Genomic DNA, 12,153 nt, shown 5'->3' with positions numbered 1-12,153 from the left:
TTATTCCACCCCCCCATTAGTAATTAATCTAATGAATGCACTTTTCCTTCAGGGACCTTTCCCTGAATTAGGGCATCCAGATGCATGCTTTCCTCACTCTAATGAGACTTTTTTTCTTAGGCCTACTGTGAGAGAAATAGGACGAGTCATGACAGAACAGCCTGCCAGTGCCTGCTAATGCAAACTAAGCAGAAATGTGGATAGGGGTTGCTGCTTCAGATGCAACCTCCTTTTCAACCTCCTTCTCCTGCCCACGCCAACCCAGGGTTGGCAGCAAGGGGTGAAGTATTACTGAAAGTCTCACATAGAGAAGTTTAATATATCCCCCTGGGGGGTTCTGAATTTGTGTGTATTTTTTTTTTTTTTTCATTTCTGGTTTTCCTACTTGGCCTTGGTTTCATCCCTCAGAGGTTGAGTTTCTATTGGTTTCTTCACAGGCCAACTCTAGCTCCTAATGGGTCTGTGTGCACATTGACTGTGTGTGTGTGTGTGTGCGTGTGTGTGTGTGTGTGTGTTGCTGGGGATTGAACCCAGGGCCTTTTGTACTTGAGGCAAGTACTCTACCAACTTAATCTATATCCTTTGCCCAAAAAGAGCACATTGAGAAAATAAAATCTAATAATTATCAGCTCAACTCAACAGAAAGCAATAACAAGCGCAAATGCTTTCACGTGGAATTGTCAAGATGGTTTCCAGGTGAAAGATTTCCCTTTTGCCTTGGACCATCCAAATAATAGCCTATTTTTCCACTTTGATTTGCTAGTGTCCTATACATCTAACTCTTTACTAGGAATTTATTTTCATCATAAGGGGTCATGTAAGACATTTACCTTTGTTATTTTTCTGAATGAATAGTTTTCATCCACTATTAATAGAATAATCCACACTTTCCCTATTAAACCTAAATGCTACCATTATCATACACTATATTTTCATATGTATATGAACCTATTTTGGACTTCCTCATTTTTATTCCTGGACTGATCTTTTTCTTTGTGTATTACTACCAAACCCATTTAATTGCCCAAACTTTAATACATGTTCTAGTATCTGGATCATTCATTTTCTGACATCATAAAGGGTTGGGTTAGGTAATGATCTTTGAGGCCATTGAGCAAACTTTTGTTGGTTTATAAAGATGGTTGAGTCGTTGTGTAACAAGCAACTTGCTCAAGGTTCCATCCTCAGATGCCAGCTGAGCAAGAAATGAATCTGGGTGTGTGCTACTAGACTTTATCAGAAAATGGGGCTTTAAAAGATACAGCCTTCCACATTAGCCCTCAGAGCCTGTTTTCACCTGTAAACAAAGCTTAACCTCACAGGTGGCCCTGAAAATACATGAGACATCATGACACATAACCTCACACAGTGTTGACCACAGAGGACATCTTGAAGCCCTCTGAAGCCAATAAGACAACATAAAAATGTAGAGAAATTATAAGAAAATTCTTATATCAAACTCATAGACCCTTGAACCACAGGTTCCCAACTTCCAGGAGTATTTGAAACACCCAACTCTAAAATATGGGTTTAAATCAAATAACATTAGTCACTAATTTGTTAGTCATTTATAAATATTTTAAGCATATCTAGATAAAAGCTACTTATGTGGATTTATTGAAAAACATTGGCCTGAAGATCAGTTATTGATTAATTATATTACTAAAGTATTAATGATTTAAGTTCTTTGGGATTCAATGATTGTTTAGGAATTTCATGGCATATCTAAGTAGAATCAATATTTTAAAATTTTATTTTAAAAGCACAATTTGCATTTAATGTGCTTTTTGAAGGGAAAGTGTGATGTGAATGATATATGCTGTTTTCTTGCTTTTTACTTTTGGTAATAATAAATATTTTGAAGATAGGCTTTGCAAATGGTAGAAGGTACCAAAGATTGATAGTTTTGCAAATTGGTTTTAAGTATTTTGAATTTATAACTATCATCATGTTGCAAAATAACATTGACTTTGGAATGGCTTACTTCCTTTAGTAGTAATTCAAAAATATTATGACAGCTATAGTTTTATAGTGAGCATAAAAACCAGTGAGGTAAGTTCAATGAGGTAAGGTTAGTGTTGGAAATTTTATTAATAAAAACTTTAGATATTAACACATGAGTTACAATTCCCATGTGTTTTCAGAAATTTGCTGGAACCGAACTGAACATTAAATTTTGAACTTTGGACTAATCACTTAAAACCACCTAATTTTAGTGTAAGAAGTAGCCAAAAACCTAAGTATGAAAACAGGCTTTATAAAGTTGGCTTGATTATTAACCCACAGATGATATGAATTCTTTCACATAGATGACACACTCTTCACCCAGCATTGTTGTTTTCAGGTAGGTGGTATGGGGGACTTGGGTATAATTTTTGACAAGTTAGTAAGACAAATGCATCTTTACAATCTGAAAATCTCAACTGCGTTATTAACAAGTCGGTGATGTAACTTAACTTTTATAAGCATGGCATGTGGTTATACAGCACCAAATATCCCCCAAATTGATTTTTTGAGTTGAAATCATGTAAGAGACCAGATGTACCATGAAGAGGAAGGGACATTGTAAATTATGGAGCACTCTGTCTAGAATATAGCCATCACTGTTTCTCTCTGTGCTAGCTAAATATTTTAAAATATAATACAGGTTATCTTCCCCTCCTCTAGTATGTAAGCCTTTGATGGCTAGCTGAAAGTTGGCACCCACAGGTGGGATCAGATAGTCTTTTTCCTTCCATGTGGCATCATTCTGCTAACAGTGGTAATCAATAGGAGGATAAATACCTCACTGACCTTAGTTGGCTGTCTTGAAAGGCTGAAGAACTTAACTAAAGTGACCAAATCCCTTATTACTCATGACTGTGAGAAGGAGTGACACCTTGTAACTGAAATCCAGGAACCCTGTGAGGAAAGGGACCTCTCTTAAGTTTTTATCTGTAGAGATGTCTTATCCTTACCCATTTTTTTATGAATTTGATCTTAGAAAACTGCATCTAGGTAGGAGTGAATCTGTAAATATGCAGAAGGTGTCCTATTCTCTGAGAAACATTGATGTTAATCCAGGATTGCATCCCCACATAGGTTAGACTCTAGTCCAGGTTCTGTAGTATCAGGAGCTCGGGAGTCATAAGGTGCTTTACCTTTTGGGTGTTTCCCAGCCATCTCAAACTACAGGTGCCTAATCCTGAACATTTATTTGATTTCCTATCTTCAAATTCTGATTCTCCCCTGTCTTGCCTAGCATAGGCAATAATTCCACTATTTCCTGAGTTGTTGCAGCCAGTAATTTGGGACTCATCTTTGATATCTTCTTTACTTTTACCTCACAAGCACAAACTTTCAGTCCTGCCCGCTACCTCCTGCTTACATCTCTTATTGTATCTTACACAGTTGCCTTTTCCTTCCTACCACTTCTGTCCTAGTTGTGGCAGCCAATACCTCACTTCTGGTCATTGCAGTAATCCCTTTACATTTCCTCAGCCTCCATTCCATTGCCTCTAGTTTCCCATAGAGCAGCTGAGGAAATTTTTAAGAGTGCATCAAATTTCCCATTCTTGGCCAACAAGACTCTATTGGTCTTTAGTAACTTGCTTGCTTTCTGATTCAACAAGGTATTCTGTACTTACGCTGAACATTCTCTGCCTCAGACCTAAAATCAATCATTTCTGTAATGAAAATGAATTTCTTTTATGTTTTAGAGACCACAATCGGATATTTGGGTGGGTGCTGTCTGCTATTGAGGTAGCCAGTTTTTCCTAAGCCTTTTAGTGGACAAAGCTAAAAAATAATTTTTGAAAGAGAATATCCATCATGTATTCGTACTGATATTTCCAAACTGAATTTAACACTATAGTGCTTTTACTTAAGTTCCTAGATTCTATATCTGTATTACTCTCCTCTCAACTTAAAACTCATTTTAATTAATGATATGGATCTAATCCTTATTTGCTTACTCTCTACCACCAACTCACAAATATATGTTTCAATAAGTCATAGACCTCAATATCTTGTTAAAAGGGTATATCCTTATCACCTAATAATGCCTGGCACAAAATGATTTCTTCATATTAGTTTAATGAATGAATACGTGATTTTTGTTAGTGTATATAAAATAGCACCTACAGAGAAAAGACATCTGAAATCAAAGTACCTGAAGAAGCCAAAGAATAGATGGGCATAAAAGAGCACAGGGTAAGAGATGGGCGTGGTCTGGTCTGGTAGAAACAGTTTTTGATGCTGTAGCTGCTGAAGGACAACTTTTTATGTAATTAGGGATTGGTCTAAAAGTTTTTTATTAAAGCAATGATTATTATTTTTATTAAAGCAATGAGTTGTTCTTTCAAAACTGCAGAAATATCAAACCACAGGTCACTGATAGTTATACAGTTCTCTTTGGTAAAGATCAGTAAAGTAGTAGCCCCTGGTAGTTATAAAAGGGAAGCATATGTGATGTACTCCAGGGAGTCCATCTCAGGCACATTCCCTCTCTGAGAACCCCTTAAAGTTCCAGCCCTTTGTCTTGAGGCTATGAAAGCTTTATCTTAATTCAATGTGATGACATTTCCTGTGGCAAGGATCAGACAACCTTGTGTTTGCTGTTGGGCAGAAATCCTGCCTGAAGCATCTAGATGCAAGGAAGATAGAAAACTTAAGCCTAGACCCTTTGTTCCAGGGGCTGAATTTTTTCCTAGAGTCATAGGCCTACACTGATGATATGGTAGCCAGAAGTTACATGTGGTTTTGAGCTCCTGAAATGTGCCTGGTCCTGAGATCTCAACAGAGGTATACTAAAAGTATAAAAATTAAAATTTCAAGATAGTCTGGAAAAAAACAGAATTAAGATATCACATTAATGTTTTCCATATCAATTATATTGTGATAATATGCTAGATATAGTAGGTTAATTAAATATATTATTAAAATTAACCTCCTCTCTTTCTTTTTACTTTACTAACGAACGGGGCTATTAGGAAATTTAAAGTTACCTATGTGGCTTGCATCATATTTACTTTAGACACATGGTCTTAAATCTTGTTCCTGAGAGCGTAGGCATGACTGTGCAGTAGTTCTAGCCAATACACATACCTCAAACACCACTCACTTCACCAAGGAAAATTCACTCCTCATATCAGTTATATTAACTGACCAGTTTTCATTAAATACAAAGAATATGGAGGTGTTTTGGGTAGCTGACTCTGGAATGTTAACTTTCTATTAAAATCTTTCATAAACTAATTGACTACTCTAGAGAATTTATTCCCAGTTGGGAAATACATCCATTCCCCTGCCCCACACCCCACCTATTCAGATACCCCTCCACATTAACCCATATATCATACAGTGGGTGCTGAAATATTTTAAAGTAAGTGTCGGACAGTATAACTCTCTGGTACATGTTTGAGCACAAAACTTTCTTTTCTGGTTCTCTACTCTTCCTAAGGGCTGTTGATCAGCAACCTTTATTGCATTCCTACAGTATATAAATCACTGGATTAGAGGCTGTGGATAGCAGAATTATACAGTAACAATTGTAAAGAATTATTGAGTGTTTCTAAGTGCCAGACACTGTGCTAAGAGAATTTCATGTTATTTAATCACCAAAATAACTAGACGAAGGAAGTACTGTATTATTCCCCATTTTGTGTATAAGTCTCATAGTTATGTTCCCAACATTTGTAAGATCTCTAGGTGACCCCATTTCCCTTACCATGAGTTGGTTGAACATGTAGTTGCAGTATAGAGGTTGTTTAGATAAGAGCTGTCCTCTTGAGCCATTGTCTATCCAATGAACTCTAATCCAATAGTCTTAATAGGTCCTTCCTCTTTAGTTTCTCTCTCCTCCTCAAGGTCTTAATCTTTAACCCCTGTGCCAACTCCCTAGCATTCCTCTCCTTCTCCCTTTTAGCTCCATCCTTGGCTCTCTTTCATTTTTGCCTCTTCTTTAACTTTGGGATGAAAGGAGAGGGGAAGTATATTTTGAGGACCTACATGTAGACAGAGAGGAGGGAGTACAACAGCCCTATTTCTTCTAAGTTTATGGTGATTTCTAGGACAACTAAACCTTTCTAATTTTAAGGTGCCCACCTCTTAGCAAAGTCAGGGAGAAATGGTTTCATATATCATACTGTAAATCCAACCCATACTGGAGATTAGTGAGGGGGAGGTTCTGCCTCTAGAAGTCATTCAAGAATCCAAATATATAGATTCTGGCATCTTATAACATCCTCTGGAAATTGTAGTTCCAAGATCTCTAGAGGAAGGGAAGAGTGTCAAGATGGCACTGACAGAAAGTGATGTGCCTCACTTCTGCATACATTTTATGAATATAAAACACTAGGCCTCATCATCCAACAAGGGACTGGGGATTCATATTTTCTCTCTGTTCAGGAAAGAGAAGAGTTGAATGTGAGATCTAGTGACTACTACCACAGCAAGTTTGGGGATATATGTTATTTTTAGCATTTGTGTCTTTGGAGGCTGTGTGTGTTATTCATACTTTCAACTTTGAAACTGTTTCCCTACTTGAATGATTGCAAGTTGAATCAAATTCAAATATATCCTTCACCCAAATCTGCTATTAGGAAAAACAAACAAATGAAACTTTGAATGTGAAATGAAACTACATTGGGAGCTTTTGTAAGTGTTCCAGTTTCATTTTCTTTTAGAGTTGTTCTTTGTGATAGCGTGTTTATTCAATTCCTGAAGTGTTGTCAAGTAAGTAGCATTTAATCTGTGAAAATTTTCAAGTGGCTCCTTTTTCTCCCTCAAGTGTTTTTCTCTCAAGTGTTGTTGTCATTTTAAGACTGAAATGAACCATTTGATTTTTAAAAATTATTTATGACACATCAAGTAGCACTCAGTGTTTTGTCACAACGTTGAAACTGTTTCTGAAGGCCCACGTAAAATATGGCAGCAAGGTCGGGAGCCTTTTGTAGCGAACGTTTAGAAACATAGCTCACCATTGGAACTGGTTATAATTCCTGGGTGCTGACATGAAGATTGATAATACTTAACTCTGATTTCAGTGATATTTGCCAATTTCATTGCTGTAGTCCTTTTCTTTCAAGTTATTACCTGGAACTGAAGTGATAACAAATGTTTTGTTTTATTCTGCCTGATAAAAGGTTAAAAGTTTGTATGTTACATGCTCTTAAGCACACATGCATGTGTGCATACACACATGTGCATGCACACACAAATATACAATTGGATCAAGAGGAAATAACTCTTCTATAATGGAAAGATGGTCCTAGTTTTAACATCGGTGATTCATTCCCTTGTGGTTACATCACATATAAAAATTGGGAATTCAGCCTTATGGATCTTTGTGCACTGACTGTATCATACAGTTCTAATTTTCTTTCTTTTTTCAGGGAAATGATAGTACTCTTTGCCAAGTATTATTATTGAGTCAACTGCCAAGGTTTGAGAGAGTGTCAAGGGCCTTTAAAATTATTTAGTGTTGAGTGAAGAGGTAGAGAAAGGTATTCCCTATTCCCAAACATTTTAACTTTTATGTCTCTACCCAAAGTTGGAATATAATCTAGACTTGAAGGCTTTTCTGATTCTTTTTAAAATGATGTACATTGTTGAATGAAGTCAGAACTTCAATCTGACTTAAATCTCACTCATTGATACCCAGTTTGGAACATCTCTTTCTAATTTTTAATAGAATGTATTCTTTCTTGCCTAATATTCTTATCTTTAGACTTCTGCGTATCAGAAGGCCTGTGTGCCTTCTGATTTTGTGGTTTGTGGTTTTGCACCATCTGGAAGTTCAAATTTGACTTTAGAAATGATGTCATAGTTGCTTACTGCAAACTGGGCTGATGTTGTTTGAGAATTGGATGCAGTTCAGGTTAAAAAAATAAAATAAAATAAAATAAAAAAGGACCTTCAAGTTTTGTATCTTGATTCTAGGAGACTATGTAAAGCTCTAAAGATAGAGTGAAGGTGATTGAAGGGCATGGTCCAAATTCCTTTGAAGTTAAGTACATGCTTTCCAGCACATAGAAAAATCATCTCCCACACAGAAGACCTCAGCTGGCACAGACTCCCTCCTGCCATGTTGAATTTGGGTGTTGCGCATAGTCTGTTGATCACAACCATCCTTGCTCTCTGTTTTATTCCAGGAGATGTGTTCTCACAGCTAGGGTTGCTTTTCATCTCCTTGCCCAGGAAGATGCAGCAGGACCCTGATAGATCACACATGGAGAGAAGGTGCTACAAATATTAAGTGTATTATTCATCATTAAAGAGTGTTTTTTTTTTCTAAACTCTCTCCAGCACCACTCACCACCTTCCATATTGTAATTTATTTGCACCACAGTTAAAATTGTGGGCATGTATTTTAGGTCCACATATGGGCCATTCAACTTTGATAACCAGAATGTTGAGCTGAGAGGTCCACAGTCATATTTTTTTTCTCTGAATCTCATTGAGTAAGCCTATTGAAAATATCTCTAATTGATTGTAACCACTTCTAACTACTGCTGTAATCTAAAGTGTTCAGCATGTTCTGGCAATTTCCAAGGACCTCACCAAATGCCCATGCTTTATGCATAAGCTAAATACACATTTTGTCATCAGATAGGATGAAAACCCAAAGAGAAATAGTGTTGTTATTCCAGGTTGGTAGATGAAAATAACTTTTCACCCCCCATACTCCGTAAAGGCGTACACCACTAAGCCTGAAGATGAAGATAACTTTTAACAAAGATAAGCCACTTTAGAACTAAGATGCTTAAGCTTTGGTGTACCTGGCATAGGTTTGCTTTCAAGAAAGAGAAGAATCTCAGGACAAGATTATCTCTTCCACTTTCCTAGCCCCTGTATCTGAATGATCATTATGTGAGAAGAGATATAGTTATCTGATATTTGAAGAAACTGTAGTTCTCAGGCTCTCTGATCACAGAGTATTCACCCTCTCTCATTGTGTGGTCAGTAGTTTTATGCCGTATGGGCTTCAAACACCTTTTGTCACCCCTTCCTCATGAGGCCTTCCAGATTCATCCTCTTTTCTGGGCCAGAACTGGAAAAACTACTCATTTACCTCCATGTCAACTTTGACCTTTAGAAATAAAGCATTGGAACCCCTTGCTTGGAAAGGGTAAACAAAGGAGATTCTATTCCAATAACTTTTATCTTTAATATCATCCTTCTTTGCTGGTATAGTCTACCAAAGACTGATTCCTGCCTTCAACATCACAAAATTTTAGGCATCAAGACCCGTCTCTTCTAACCTTTTTGTGTTACATAGGAACAAGCTGTGGCTGAAGGCTAAAAGCTGTGGCTGGAGGCTAAGTTGAGGAGAGTCGTTCATCCTGATTCTCACAGCTACATAGAAGCAAACTGGGGACCCAAAGCCTTGGGTGTTCTTTTCCCATTGTTCAAGTTGTTGTTTGACTCTGTGTCTTCTTAGTGTTTTTACATATCTATTTATTTTGGCTTATTATAGTATTCTTGCAATGTTTAAAGTTTTTTCCTTTCCATCTAGATTTTACTTGACTATAACATAAAGAAGCAAAATATTCAACAAAAATTGTTATGAGATGCAGCAACCCTCGACTTCCCATCGTCCTATTTCTTCTTCCTCCAAACAATCCCCATTAATTATTTTTGCCTGGTTATTTTGACACCTCAACTTCATGGTTATTTATGTTGCTACCATTATTGATTTTTTTTTGTATGGAAGGTGAGAATCAAACCTTTCATCACCCCAGTACCCCATTGCCCATATAAACCCTGTTATTCCCTTCTTTCTCTCATAAGGGTTATATGATAATTTGGTTGCAGCTTGTTTTGTTGTTATTATTTTGGTTTCTCTTGTTCTTGAAAGAGATTTTTGTAAGATGTTTATTAATCTTTAGTTGTATACTCATAAATTTTTCAACTTCATTGAAATATGAATTATTTAACTGTACAATTCAGTGAGTTTTGATATATCATTTAATATACCATTTATCTACTCTCCTAATCAATTTAGAGAACAAAATTCTGTTTTGACCCATTGTAGCCAGTCCTTCCACCTCCCACCATGGACAGCTGTGCAATCTTTTCTATCACCTACATTACTTTGACCAATTTTAGAATTTCATAGAAATGGAAATAAAATCATATAATACAACTTCTGTATTCTTTGCACTCAACCTGCTTTTGGGACCTACCTTTTTATTGCATGTATCTGTAGTTTATTCTTTTCTTTTTTAATTTTTTAAGATGTCAATGGACCTTTATTTTATTTATTGACACACAGTGCTGAGAATCGAACCTCGTGCCTCACACATGCTAGGCAAGCGCCCCGCCACTGAGCCACAACCCTGGCCCAAGCCACAACCCCAGCCCTGTAGTTTATTCTTTTGTATTGCTAGATACTATTCCAGATAAATGAAAGGATAAACAACTATGGTAATATTTGATGGTGGAGATTTGGGCTGTGTCCATTATGATCCATTATAGATAATTCTGATATGAACATTTCTATAAACATCATTTTGTAGACAAATTTTTAAGAATCATTAATGATCTAATTTAATTTTGGTTTATTTGGTTTAATAAGGTACATCCTTTGTTCAAACCAAGGGAATTAACCACAGTTATCTCATATATCCTATCCCAAACTGACCATGATAGATCACTGGAGAGATAACTCCTGGAACCACATATATCACATATGAAGTTGTCTTTAATGATCCAGAGAAAATAAATCATGGTGGTTATCTTAGTCCATTTGAGCTGTTTTAATAAAATATCTGAATAAAGTAGTTTATAGGCAATAAAAATAAATTTTTTTCTAGTTCCATAGACTTGGAAATCCATGCTCAATGTGCCAGATGATGTAGTGTCTGGCAAAGGCGCTCTATACACAGTACCTTCTTACTATGTCTTCACTTGGTGGCAGAGGCTAATGGGCTCCCTTGGATCTGTAAAGGTACTAATCCCACCCATGCTCTAATCATTCCTGAAAAGCCCTTTCTGTTAATATTATTGCATTGGCAATTCAATTTCAATGTAAGATTTTTGAAATGTCACAAACATTCATATCCTGTATACCATTTATCTACTCTCCTAATCAATTTAGAGAACAAAAATTCTGTTTTGATCCTTTATAGTCAGCCCTACCATCTTCAGCAATGGCATCTGCTGAAATGGCAGCACGGTAATTTTTGGCAAAAGGTTCTAGTCTTTTAAAAAAATTCCAATTAAATCCAGGTATGGTGGTACATGCCTATAATCCCAGTGGCTTGGGAGGCTGAGGCAGGAGGATCCTAAGTTCAAAGCCAGCCTCAGCAACTTAGTGAGGCCCTGAGCAACTTATTGAGAACTTGTCTCAAAAAAATAATAATAACAAATAAAAATGGGCTGGGGATGCAGCTTAGTAGCTAAGCATCTCTGGGGTCAATCCTTGGTACCTGCCTAAAAAATACAATTTAAAAGCACATGTCTTGGGAGTAGCATATTAGATATGATTATTCAGTTGACAGTAGTGTCCTCTGAATTCTCAGTCTGTTATTGACAATAATTAATGAGAATAATCTTCACATAAAGTGTCATAGTTGGTTTTTAAAACTAGAACAATGGGTATTTGTAAACATAGAGACAAATACAATCTTATAGACCGATATAGTAGAATTTAGAAAGACTATAGGGGATTAACTTTCAAATGGTCTTTTAATGGCCTTCATATTCTTTTTATTGTCTCATTTTTTTCTATCACCCCAGTGATTTTTTTCTATAATCTAGAATTTGAGTATAGAAACAAAACTTTCTTTGCACATAGGGTTCAGAAGATCTTAAATATAAAAATAAAATTTATGTTTTATCTTTATATTAGTGAAAAACAGGAATTGTATTTTTCTAATTTTTGAGCTCAGGTAGAAATAGGATTTTTTTAAGTATTTGGAAAACAGTTTTTCATATAACTAAAGGATGGGTGTTTAATTTCTAGACCAGTTTCTTCCTCTGGCAACACTAACTTCCTCTTGGCAATATGTATTTCTCTAATTTAGGAATGTTTCTCTATGTGTCAGTCTTGTTCTTCCAGATGCTCATGATGTTCTCCACATATCTGGAGGATGCTGCAAATTGTGAGGAGTGTATTGCCCTCACTGGGCTCTCAGACATGGAGTATTTAATGTGCTTTATTTCCCAGCC

At 36.3% G+C, this 12,153-nt stretch overlaps 1 protein-coding gene across 1 annotated transcript in view; it reads left to right on the top strand.

The window, feature by feature from the left end:
* Positions 1 to 12,153, top strand: part of Erc2 (ELKS/RAB6-interacting/CAST family member 2) — an 808,331-nt gene that overhangs the window by 328,271 nt on the left and 467,907 nt on the right. The gene's annotated exons all lie outside the window — the stretch shown is intronic.

Source organism: Urocitellus parryii, chromosome 3 (genome assembly GCF_045843805.1).
Source record: "Urocitellus parryii isolate mUroPar1 chromosome 3, mUroPar1.hap1, whole genome shotgun sequence".
NCBI classification, from domain to species: Eukaryota; Metazoa; Chordata; class Mammalia; order Rodentia; family Sciuridae; genus Urocitellus; species Urocitellus parryii.
The sequence above is the reverse complement of the archived record's forward strand: the minus strand, read 5'-3'. Positions and strand labels throughout refer to the sequence as shown.